Genomic DNA, 13,946 nt, shown 5'->3' with positions numbered 1-13,946 from the left:
TTTAATATTCCCTCACTAAAATAAAAATTTTAAATACCCTAAGTTGGTTAATTTTAAATCTTCTCTCAGTGATTAAAAACAAACAAAAAACTATAAATACTGCAATTTCCCCATGAGTGAATATTCAGTATAGCAGTCTTGATCTATTCAGTTTACCATTAACTCCAAAGTAGCTCTTCTTACTCCCTCTCAAAAATCTTCAAGTTCTTGAATCTCAAAAGGGACTGTGTTATGTTGATACTAATGTATAATTTCATTTTGTAGAAGCAACAAGCATTATTTAATTTTTGAATATTCTATAAAGCTTCTGATTTACAAGGAAAAATATAATATTAATTTCTTCCTACATAATATATATGAATCTATTTCAGATGTTAAACTCTATATAGCATGACCACACCTTCTACTTGGATTTAAAATAATATTAATACTTAATTGAAAGGTATGTAATTTCTCCAGGTTGAAATAACCAGGGATTAAATATGTGTCCAGTCACTGTGAAATAATTTTTCGAAGGTTGACATTTTAATTTTCATGAGTTCAGTTTAATTTCCACAATATTTTTCTGTGTGTATAAGGTTTCAAGATCATATATTTGATATTTAAATCAAGATTATGTCATCAGTAGTGATAATATGGCAGATAAATTCACAAGTTTCATGTAATAACCTGTAAAACAGGTAGGAATATTTAAAGTATACTCAGAACTACAAGCAATTCTTTATTTCTGCATTTGAAATGACATTATATATTTGCTAATAATACTTAGATAGAAAAGAATGACAGTGAACAGTGTTCATATCTACCTTTATTTTAAGTAGATTATACTTATATGTTTATCTGTCTTCTATCATCTATCCATCTATTTAATTTAGTATGTTTTAGTCTTTAGAAATATAACTATCTATCTAAATTAGCATGTTTCATCCTTAGAGATAAAACTAACTGGGTGAGTTAACCTATAGACATGTAAATAAGTAAATGGACCATATTTCAGCTAAGGAGAAAGTGACTAGCATTTTGGCCATTTCAGATAGATTGAAAGAGTCATCTTCTGTAAGGATATTACATAGGGCAGAGACTTGAATAATAGTCACTGGAAATGTCTTTAAAAAAAAATAGGTATCACCCCCAAATTAGAATTATTCTAATTCCTGGAAGGTTGGCAGAAAGACTGGAATACTGGGAGCAAGAAGAAAATGGTAAGAGTGAGGAAGGACACATGCACTGAGGTCCTGTCAAGTGAGACCTTAAGGGCCATGGCCCCAGGTAAATCCATGATCAATGGTGGAGAAGTTTTAAGGTGATGCTATGTATGATTTGAATTACATTTACTGATCTCGCTTATGGTGAAGTATGGTTGGTGGGGGAAATTAGAAGCATGAAAATCAATGATTTTCTAAAATTCTAGGAGAGTCTTATGGCCATTCAGAACAGTGTGATAAAGTTGCCTTGATAAAAATCGCTATATCTGCAGGCAGAACCAAGGAGAATTGCTGATGATAGAATATGCAAGGGAAACAAAATGGTAATGTGAACTCATATCTTTTTAACCCGATTGAAATGTATTTTCATTTACTAATATTGAGAATGTATAAAAAAATCGAGTTTGTCAAGATAGGAGAGACATTGAGTTTCAAATGCTTATTAGGCATCAGCAGAAAATTACTGTGATGGGGTATTTGAATATTTCTTAGTCATCATTTAAATAACCATGTGGAATACAACTAATGGCAGGTATACATGGTTTCAGGAGATTAACATTAACAACCTCTTTTTGCAAATACTTATGGAGAACATACTCCAGAAAAATGATAAATCAGGGAAGAAGTTGCATGATGTATAGGAAATGACTACAAAAGTACTCAGCAATGTTTATATTCTAAAAAAGTTTAAGATCAGAAAATTATATGTGATATATACCACAAACCAACACACATACACATAAGTAAATCCATGTACATACATACATCTAGTAACTAAAATTATTGTATAGAAAACTCAAAAATAGATGAGGTATTGGGTATTTGTGTGAAATCATGTGTGGCCATACGGGAGAAAATAAATAGTTCAAACTAGTGCCTAATGTTAATCCCCAATTAGAAGAATAAAAATAGAATGTTCTGAACGAAAATAAATCTAGTACATGAAAAAAGAAAAAGGAAAATAAATAAAAACAAAGCAAGGTAAATAAAATACAGAAAAATGAAATGCCATATAAAATCCTAAAATTATGTGAATAAATGTGTGTCTGTTTAATCTACTATAGCAGAAAGAACACACTACATATTTAAATTCATTAAGGTTATATGATGTACTTATCAAAGGCAAGTAGTTTAATGTGATTGGTAATGAACATGTAGCATAAATATGGCTGATTGTTAGAAAGTCTATATATTATTGAGGGCATGTTGATAAGCAAAGGTATTGTATTTCAGAGCAAACACTGGGGGAATGAGGTATTCAGTTTTTCACTCCATAGATAATCATTATGTCATCAGGGAAAATATGTCCTAATAATATCACCATAAGGATATTGCAAGTATCCAATAATTAGATAATGAACAATGTATTGGGGGTAGGGCAAAATATTATATACTGAAGATAACTTAAAGAGAAATCAACACTATGTGGAGACGGAATACTGGCAGTACAATGAAAGGGAGATTAGAAGTTATTCATGTTTCTTCTTTGGACTGACTGTGTGACATGATATTAAATAGATTGGGGGTTGCAGAAGACAGTGGTAAAAATGGGTGAGAGAGGCAGCAGTGAGAAATTCGAATTCATTTGGGGATATGTTGTGAGGCAGACAAATATAGGTATCCAATGTTAATGTGATAAATGTCTTGATCTCAGGAGAGAGAACACAGTTTATAATTCAGATTTGAGAATTGTGGAAGTTCATCATTTATTTGCCCAGATGTATTTGTTTTTAAATCTTAGATAATAGATCTTTCTGGTGGGAGATTTTCTTCCCTGAATGCCCAGATTCATACCTTCACTTCATATGTGTATGTATATGACACTTTCCAGACCAATTTAATTATTTCTGCTAGAAACTGGGGCAGAAATGTAGTAAATCACTCCTTTGACCTCTTAGGAAGATAAATCAGTTTCTGTTGCTGAAATCCAAACACTGTCATCTCTTCAAAACTTATAAAGCTCTTGTGGTTAAGCTCCTTAATTCTATAAACTATTTTCTTTTCTTTTTGTTAGTCATTGTTGGTTTCTGTAGCTGGCAAACAGAAAACTCAATAAATTATTGAAATTGGTTTCCAGAAAGCGACCCTAGAGGTATCATTCCCTCTGGAATATATGATGTGTTTGGAATTAAATACTGAGCTGCATTTCAGTGAATGGCAGTGAGCGTCTGATTCATATCTCAAAGTGGTAAAAGAACAGTTTATTTTAGGAAGTTCAGAAACAGGTGCTCAGACCATGGCTGTGGTCATATGGCACATGAGTTTGTTGAAGGAGATGCTGTGAGCAAGATAGTTGCTGCTATAGGGTGACTTAAAAGTTAATATCAGTATTGGAGCCACAGTTTAAGGAAGGTGATTTGACATTAATGGAAACACAGAGATCTATACACTCAAATATCAAGTGGGGGGTCTGTGTCTCAGGTGAAAATCTGTGTGGGCTTTTTCAGCTCTGACCATAGACAGTTACAGATGGTTTCCCTGGAGGCTTTATGGGAGAACGTTACCCACCCCACACTAGACTTGGTACACAGCCAGTGCGCTGCAGTCTCTGAGGGGAATTGCAGCCTTGAGGCTCCTGGCTAGGGATGCTCTTTGTATGTTTGCCTTCCTAAGCCCATGCACTTTAATCCGTAGGTCTCTTGATCTGAGGTCTAGGGTGGAAGTCTTCTTCAGGTACCTCTAGAGGCTTCTTTATGAAGGAGGGGGGATGGAGAAAACTGGAAGACACTTTTCCCCCTCTCTGACTCTGTTTCAGTGCTTTTCCACTTCTAGACCTTCCGCCCACTCCAGAGCTCATTAAACTTCTGGAGCCTTTGGTTCAGGGCTCTCTCAACAGTGAGACAATACACCTCTCTTGTGTACACTGATCAGTCAACCAGTGCATTGTTCCATGGGTGAAAATGGAACAGAGATAGTCCATTTTCTCCGGTTTTAAACTCTTGATTATTACCATTGCAATAAGTGCTTAAAGGCTTAACTCATTCATTTTTGTCTAGTTGCTTAAATCATGTACTTCCACACCTGAGACATCAGCTCTGTCCCTCTAGCTCAGCTGTGCTCCTGAAATCAAGTTCACCACACACCCAGAATGAAACCCAGTGTTTTTCCCCATTCACACTGAAAGATCCTCTTATTCATTATGACTCTAAAAATGAGATCATTTTTTTGGCAAACTGGTTGGTTCATTCTGTAGGTTGCTGCATTATAATGTCAGTGGAATTTACAATCAGCTGTGCCACTGTGTATGAACTTGAAGGCACTGATCGATAAAAAATGGGATAAGAAACATTAAAGGACTGCTGTCATGATGGATATGAAAAGCTTGGAGAAATGTCTCCACTGTGGAAACTTTGCCCGAGAAAGCCATTTCCTCTTGCAAAGGAAAGTAAATGAAGCTCAAAGTCCCTTTCCTAGTAATAATTTCATAAAAATTACTACAAAACCAGGATAAATGCCATGTAGCCCTTAGGGGTTTGAAGGTAAAAAATCAGAATACCAAAGAAAAGGATTTTACTTATAGAGTGTGTACAAATTTAGAAGTTTATAAGAAATCTTGCAAATGTGTGCATCTGCTTTGCAAAAGGGGATAAAATTATTGATATGAGCTTACTCATTAGGAGATTTACATGCAGAGTTCTAACTTGGGAGGATATATTCCCTTTAAAATGACTTCGTTCCCTTCCTGCTATTTTTTTTTTAACATATAATGTATTATTTGTTTCAGAGGTACAGGTCTGTGATTCAACAGTCTTACACAATTCACAGCACTCACCATAGCACATACCCTCCCCAATGTCTGTCACCCAGCCGCCCCATCCCTCCCACCCCCCTCCACTCCAGGAACCCTCAATTTGTTTCCTGAGATTAAGTATTCCTCATATCAGTGAGGTCATATGATACATGTCTTTCTCTGATTGACTTTGCTCAGCATACCACCATCCAATTCCATCCATGTCATTGCAAATGGCAAGATTTCATTCCTTTTGATGGCTGCATAACATTCCATCATATATATATACCACATCTTCTTGGAAGATGAAGGGGGAAAATCAGAGGGGGAGATGAACCATGAGAGACTATGGACTCTGAGAAGACAAACTGAGGGTTCTAGAGGGGAGAGGGGGTGGGTTAGCCTGGTGATGGGTATTAAAGAGGGCACATACTGAATGGAGCCCTGGGTGTTATACGCAAACAATGAATCATGGAACACTACATCAAAAACTAATGATGTAATGTATGATGATTAACATAACATAATAAAAAAAATAAAATGGCTTTGGTTTGTTTTGGGCTTATATTCTGGGTTCTGGAGAAAAAAAGATTTAGAATAGAAAAAGGTTTTGGCATAATATTATAAAGGCATTCAGTGATTGTAGGATAATAAATATTTAGATTGGCTCTATTACAGGCATGTGGCTCATGGATCCTCTCCATGTCTCCCTCAGATTCTGGACAACTATTTTTTTCCTTCTTCATGATGCTGAAGAAAATCAGAATATTTAAAAAAGTGACTTAGCATCAGCAGGCCAGGAATGCTAGCATGAATGGCTATAATAAAAATTGAGAACAGTTGTAGTGAAGATCAAGATAAATTTTGATGACCATGTTCCAGTGAATAAATATGATATATATAATCATGTGAGACCAAACATTTAATCAGACATCAAGAAGCAACAAAATATGTCAATCATATTTTTTATAAATTTCTATCTATGCCTACTTATTTGTTCATATATACAATGGAATATTACTCAGCCATCAGAAGGGATGAATATCTACCATTTGCATTGGCATGGATGCAATAAGTCAATAAGTCTTAAGTCAATAAGTCAATAAGTCAAATAAGTCAATCAGAGAAAGACAATTATCATATGGTTTCACTCATATGTGGAATATAAGGAATAGTACGGAGGATCATAGGGAAAGGGAGGGAAAACTGAATGGGAAGAAATCAGAGAGGGAGACAAACCATGAGAGACTCTGGACTGTGGGAAACAAATTGAGGGTTACAGAAGGGAGGGGTTGGGGGATGGGGTAACCAGGTGATGGGTATTAAGGAGGGCACATATTGCATGGAGCACTGGGTGTTATATGCAACTAATGAATCATTGAACACTGCATCAAAAACTAATAATGTATTATATGTTGGCTAAGTGAACGTCATAAAAAAAAATCCTGACAATGGGGTGACAATAATGAAAACAAACAAACAAAACAAAGAAAACCTCTCATCCCACCAAAACTTTTAAAAATAAGCCATGTTGAGTCATCACATTAAAAATACACAGCCTAGGGGCACCTGGTGGCTCACTTGGTTAAGTGTCTGCCTTTGGCTCAGGTCATGATCTCAGGGTCCGGGGATTGAGCCCAAGTCTTGCTCCCCACTTAGCGGGGAGTCTGCTTCTCAATCTCCTTCTCCCTCTCTCTGCCTCCCGCCCGCCAACTCATGCTCACTCTCTCAAATAAATAAATAAAATCTTAAAAAAATAAAAGTAAAAATGCACAGCCTTTTACTGAGTAAGGAATTTTATTCTTTCTCCTGATTGCAGACATAGAGCTGTTAGTGGTGGTAGTAGTACTAGTAGTTGTAGCAGAAATAGAAATAATAGCACCAGTAATGATAGTAGAAGTAGTAGCAGAAAGAACAAGGAGAAATTATAAGACCCTTGAAGCATGTTATACCATCCTGCAGAATACTGCATTTTAAGGGAGACTACAGAGATTATCATCACTGTCAAAGACATCAAGGATATTGCTCATCCCCATCACATTACAGTATAATTTATCATGTTGGAGAAAGATTATAAAATATGTTGCTATAAATTTTGTTGGGTGTTGATATCAAATATACTTACTTTCCAGATGTGGTCTCCTTATTTGAGAAAATAAATACAGTTCTTTATATTTGGAATAAACGTACTGATTTTGCAAATACATTTTCTCGGTTACAATAGAAGGAAAACATGAGAAATAAAAATTTTTAAGATGTAAAAATATTTACCAAAATTTTTCTGTGAGTTTCTAAAAGAAACAGGAGGGGTTACCAGGTCATTGTTACACACACAATTACAAAATATAATTATTCTTCTAGTTATGCATCATATAGTCCAAATAATGCATACACATAACAGTATATAATAATAACAATGTAGTATACATAATATAAATAACATAATAATATATACACAAAACACACAAACAACAGAGAAAAAAATCTCTCTCCTGGGACCAATCTTCTGTATACTCTGGTATGCTGCATGGCCTCCCACACTTTTAGAAGTGAGGCACTCATCCCTCCAGGTTCTGGAGTTGTGGTGAATGTTGACTCTTTGCTAGTAAGATAGTCAAAGAGAGAGGGAGCTGCCTCATCTGATGCCATCACTCTCCAGGGCTGCTGGAATCCAATGGCTGGTCAGTATGGAGGCATATAGGTCCCAGTGTGGTTGCCTTAAGGCATACAATTCTGGAGGTTATTCAGAGTTTACTGGGAGGTTGACTGGCATCCCTGTTGGAATTGCAATCTAGTGTTCTCACTCTGTCCAGTTCTTTCACCACTGCCAGTCATTTCTTGATACCCATGGTCGACTCAATAAACTACCTAGATGCATATCTTCATTTCAGAATCTTCTGTACGGAAACGGACCCAAGACTGTTAGTGCCAGAAGTGATCTGAAGAAGCACTCTAAAGAAAAGGATTTTAGAACCGAATCATCCATTGGCTGGTTAGCACCAATAGTAGATGAAACATGAAAAGTCTCAGGCATGTTGTAATAGCATAATATTTTATAGAGACATCAGAGGAAGGGAATGTACTGACAGGTACAATGTATTAAGCACTTGGGAAGTTTTTTTGAAAGTATTAGTTGTAAGGATACTGTATGATTGCTGCTGGGGAAAATTTACATACTGGAGAAAAACAGATACATTCATCAACAATTGAAAGTGAAATATGGAAGTCAGAAAGCTTCCTTAACTCTCACCTTCTACATTCAGAGGGCAGAGAGGATCAGGCCCAAGATTTATTTTAAAGTGTAGCTGAGTTCCAAAATAGGGTGAATTCTCAACAATGGAAGTTCTACTATGCCAAAGTCAGAGACATGATTGGGGATAGATGGGTTCCTGAGACATAGGATACTGGGATAAGTAATCTCTTTCTTAATTTCACTCTTCCTCTCTCCTGAAAGAGAGATATTGCATAAGATTCCATATCCAATTCAGTGTCCTTCCCAATTTATTTGTAGTCATTTATCTGTTCTTACATTAATTCAGTAAAGGAGTATGTTTTTGAATGCTTACTATATGCCAATCATATACTCTATGCTATCATTTCTGGCAGTTGTAGGAACAGAATCAATAAAGGATAGAAGATGCTAAGATGAGGAGACTCAGTCTGATTTAATATCAGCACCAGAACAAGAGAAAAACACCTTTCTAATTTTCCATTCTTTTTAGATGTTAAGTTTCTATTCTAGAGAAATATTTTCTGTTCTATAATTTTGATGGTTATAAATTAAAGCTAATGAACACAATTTATTCATTTTTATAGATCAAAGTATTTTTGAGGAAAGCCACTGGTCACAAATAATGGCTATGCATATTGTAGATTATTTGCTTCCAGGGATTGTGAGCTGTAAGTTAATTTTAAAGTAATGAAGGGATATAAATTACATTACCTAAAATCCCATTGTAATTTTAGGCATATAATTCATATTGCTGAAAATAAGGTAATTACATTAAAGTCTTTTACTTTTTTTTTTATTCTTTCCCCGCCCCCCCCCCCCCAGGTTGTTTGAGATGGTCAAGCTCTAGGATAACTAAAAAAACCCAGAAAACTTTATATATTCACCTAAAAATTTATATATTCACCTAAATTATACACACACACATATGATTTCAATTACAACACCATTGGCTTTTTGACTGTAATCTGTAAAACACAATCATAACAGGAAATTATATCTGATTTGTGTTAACTAGGTTTCTCTTGGCACTAGCATTATATGATGCTCCTAAATCTTTTGATTAGTATTGAATTGTCTCTGAGTTGTGTGTCAACTTTTGTAAGCTTCTAGGGCTGTGCACCTCATTTTAATCAGGGCTTAGCATTAATCTTTGTGAGTGATACAACGTGTGCCATTGGAAAGTAAATTGATTTAAGTGCATGTCAACTTCTAGTTACCATACAAAACATTTAAGATCTTCATGCTGTGCCTTTGAAATGTGGCATTATTTGCAACATGTATACTTTGCTGTCTTAATTTTTAATATTAATGAAAATAATGTTAAATGAGTTTTCATGAACTTTTTTGGGTGTGGGATTGATATTTTTCATAAAAAACAACACAGAGGCATCTTAGAATAAGTATTTGAATGAACTTTTTATTTTATTTTATTATGTTATGTTAATCACCATACATTACATCATTAGTTTTTGATGTAGTGTTCCATGATTCATTGTTTGCATATAACACCCATTGCTCCATTCAATACGTGCCCTCTTTAATACCCATCACCATGCTAACCTATCCCCCCACCCCCCTCCCCTCTAGAACCCTCAATTTGTTTCTCAGAGTCCATAGTCTCTCATAGTTCATCTCCCCCTCCAATTTCCCCCCCTTCATTTTTCCCTTCCTGCTATCTGCTTTTTTTTTTTTTTAACATATAATGTATTATTTGTTTCAGAGATACAGATCTGTGATTCAACAGTCTTACATAATTCACAGCGCTCACCATAGGACATACTCTCCCCAGTGTCTATCATCCAGCCACCCTATCCCTCCCACCCCCACCACTCCAGCAACTCTCAGTTTGTTTCCTGAGATTAAGAATTCCTCATAGCAGTGAGATCATATGATACATGTCTTTCTCTGACTGACTTATTTCACTCAGCATAACACCCTCCAGTTCCATCCACGTCGTTGCAAATGGCAAGATTCCATTCCTTTTGATGGCTGCATAATATTCCATTGTATATATATACCACTCTTCGTTATCCATTCATCTGTCAATGGACATCTTGGCTCTTTCCATAGTTTGGCTATTGTGGACATTGATGCTATAAACATTGGGGTGCACGTACCCCTTTGGATCCCTACATTTGTATCTTTGGGGTAGATACCCAGTAGTGCAATTGCTGGGTCATAGGGTTGCTCTATTTTCAACTTTTTGAGGAACCTTCCATACTGTTTTCCAGAGTGGCTGCACCAGCTTGCATTCCCACCAACAGTGTAGGAGGGTTCCCCTTACTCTGCATCCCTGCCAACATCTGTCATTTCCTGACTTGTTAATTTTAGACATTCTGACAGGTGTGAGGTGATTTGGATTTCCCTGATGCTGAGCGATGTTGAGCACTTTTTCATGTGTCTGTTGGCCATTTGGATGTCTTCTTTGGGAAAATGTCTGTTCATGTCTTCTGCCCTTTCATGATTGGATTATTTGTTCTTTGGGTGTTGAGTTTGATAAGGTCTTTATAGATTTTGGACACTAACCCTTTATCTGATATGTCATTTGCAAATATCTTCTCCCATTCTGTCCGTTGTCTTTTGGTTTTGTTGACTGTTTCTTTTGCTGTGCAAAAGCTTTTTATCTTGATGAAGTCCCAGTAGTTCATTTTTGCCCTTGCTTCCCTTGCCTTTGGCGATGTTTCTGGGAAGAAGCTGCTGTGGCTGAGGTCGAAGAGGTTGCTGCCTGTGTTCTCCTTGAGGATTTTGATGGACTCCTGTCTCATCACATTTAGTCTTTCAACCATTTTGAGTCTATTTTTGTGTGTGGTGTAAGGAAATGGTCCAGTTTCATTCTTCTGCATGTGGCTATCCAATTTTCCCAACACCATTTGTTGAAGAGACTGTCTTTTTTCCATTGGACCTTCTTTCCTGCTTTGTCTGAGATCAGTTGACCATAGAGTTGAGGGTCCATTTCTGGGCTCTCTATTCTGTTCCATTGATTTATATGTCTGTTTTTGTGCCAGTACCATACTGTCTTGATGATTACAGCTTTGTAATAGAGCTTGAATGAACTTTTGATTGAAATTTTATTTTTTGGCAGATTTTGTATTGAAACCTCTGTACTTTCATAATCCTAGAACACGAAGAAGAAATATTAATTGTCCTTATATCCAGGTAAACATTGGAGATGAAATATAATTGACAGAAGTGAAATTTTCTTAGCTTTTTCAGTTATCATTAAAAAATAAACTGAATTGGGGCACCTGGGTGGCTCAGTTGGTTAAGCAACTGCTTTCAGCTCAGGTCATGATCCTGGAGTCCCAGGATCGAGTCCCGCATCGGGCTCCCTGCTCAGCGGGGGAGTCTGCTTCTCCCTCTGACCTTCCTCCCTCTCATGCTCTCTCTCTCTCAAATAAATAAATAAAATATTTTAAAAAGCACTGAATCAAGAGGATTATGAGATAGAAGTTATGTTTGTGGAAACCAAAATTAAGTGCTAAAAATAATGTATCTTAAAAAAGTAATTTCTCATCAAAGAAGAAGTTCTCATGAAATGCGGAGCAATTATAGAAGTTCTTAATGATATTAGAGACACAGGGCCCTTCTATCTTTCTTCTCAGCCATCCTTTGTATAGCCAGTTGCTTTGTCTCCACAAGATAGCTGCAGCTCTGCAAGCGTCAAACTCATGTTCCAAGCAAAAGTAATGAGAAGATTAAAGGGCAAACAACACATACCAGTGAGCCTGCTGGCATTGCAAAAGTTTTACTAGAATCAGCACAAAAAATTTCTACATGTCAATTGCAGAAATTCTAGCCTCAATGAACTTATGGAATGCAGTATTCCATTTGGGAAATTTTTAAGTATGCATAAACTATAGATGTTGTTAATAAGGCAGTGAATATTAGGTAAGCAATAATCAGAACATGTCTCAAAATGGGAGAGATACAATATGATACATCAGATATAATTTGTCAGAAAAATCCTTTGGATTAATGGAGTTGACATTCAAATGAAGTAGAAAATAAATAGGCAATAAATATGTGACACGTCAGAAGTTGATAAGTATAAGGAAAACTAATTCAGGATAAGGGGATTGTGATAAGAAACTGCTATTTTGTACAAAGGGAGTGGGAGATGTTTTTCTTGATAAGCTGACAATTAGTGGAAAGTTGAAAAAAGTGCTGCAGTAAAGCAGTAGGTATTTGAGGACAGAGCAGGGAGGCAGAAGGAAGAGCACATTTAAAGTCTGTGAGTTGAAAGAATATTCCAAGAACAGCAAGCATAGCAGGTTGTGCATGTAGAAAGCAAGAGAGATGGCGCCTGGATGGCTTATTCAGTTAAGCATCTGCCTTCAGCTCAGGTCGTGATCTCAGGGTCCTGGGATCGAGTCCCACATTGGACTCTCTGCTCAGAAGGGAGTCGGCTTCTCCCTGTCACTCTCCTGTGCTCTCTCCCCCCACCCCCAAATAAATAAATAAGATCTTAAAAAAAAATAAAAGAAAGAGAGGATGAGAGGCCACGGGAGGAAGTAGAATTCACACAGGCTGTAATGTCTCTGGATTTGAATTAGAATTAAATATGATGTAAATCATGGGATTTGAGTTTACATAATCTGACTCTTTTTCAGATTGCTTTATGGAGAATAGAGTGGAGGCGACAATTCTATTTTTATATTCATTTCTGCCATTTTCCTGTATACTATTTATCACGCCAGTTGACTTACTCTATTTAAAATAGTGGTATAAATGCATATTGTTGATCTATTCTGTCTTCCCATGTAATCCTTCAGAGGGTGAGAATTAATTAGCAATATCCTAACCATATTCCAGAGTTTATATCTTTGGTTGGTTGAAATCCTTAAAATTTGGGGCGCCTGGGTGGCTCAGTTGGTTAAGCAACTGCCTTCGGCTCAGGTCATGATCCTCGAGTCCCTGGATGGAGTCCCACATCGGGCTCCCTGCTCAGCGGGGAGTCTGCTTCTCCCTCTCCTGTTCCCCCCTCTTGTGCTCTCTCACTCTCTCTCTCTCTCAAATAAATAAATAAAATCTTTAAAAAAAAAGAAATCCTTAAAATTTGATTATGTGTGCTGCAATATTTGTATACATCTTATTCGACTTTGCCTTGATTTTTTGTTTGTATTTATTAATATAAATATCAAAATATTTTTCTTGTTACAGCAATTCACACACACACATACACACACACACAGAAATGCTAACGATATACATTACTCATAATCTTTATTCCCAAACATGTTCCTTTAGTTTTTATTCTTATATTTTTAAATAACCTAAAAATTCAAGTTCAGATAGATAATTTAAGATTGTATATTAAGAATATTTCTGTTTAAAAAAATTCAGTTCTTCACAGTTGTGTTAATTTCACAGATGCATTATTAATGAATTTTTAGTATCTCTTACAAAGTTTGGTGTCTGAGTTGTAAACTTTCTTTTATTCCATTTCTCTTTCAGTTTAACTTTCTGTTTCTATATTATATTTTTCCTCTTTGGGAGTGTACATAAGTAATATGGTTTGTGTCTTTGTCTACTTTTAAAATATACCTTTTTGTTGCCCTCTGTGGTAGTCATTAATACTTCTCTCATAGTTCTGCTATCTCTTTGACTTTCAAACAGATATTTAAGATTTCTCATAATTGTCTATTTCTGGTTCAGTTGGTCCATGTGATTAGTTCTGTTCAACAAGAAGGGAGCAGGAATTCCACACTGCTGATATTTAAATGCTGAAATGATGTGATCCAGAGATCTCCATTTATTTCTGTTATGGCAAACAGCAATG

Source organism: Mirounga leonina, unplaced genomic scaffold (genome assembly GCF_011800145.1).
Source record: "Mirounga leonina isolate KUSES-001 unplaced genomic scaffold, KU_Mleo_1.0 Mir_127, whole genome shotgun sequence".
Classification (NCBI taxonomy): domain Eukaryota; kingdom Metazoa; phylum Chordata; class Mammalia; order Carnivora; family Phocidae; genus Mirounga; species Mirounga leonina.
The sequence above is the reverse complement of the archived record's forward strand: the minus strand, read 5'-3'. Positions refer to the sequence as shown.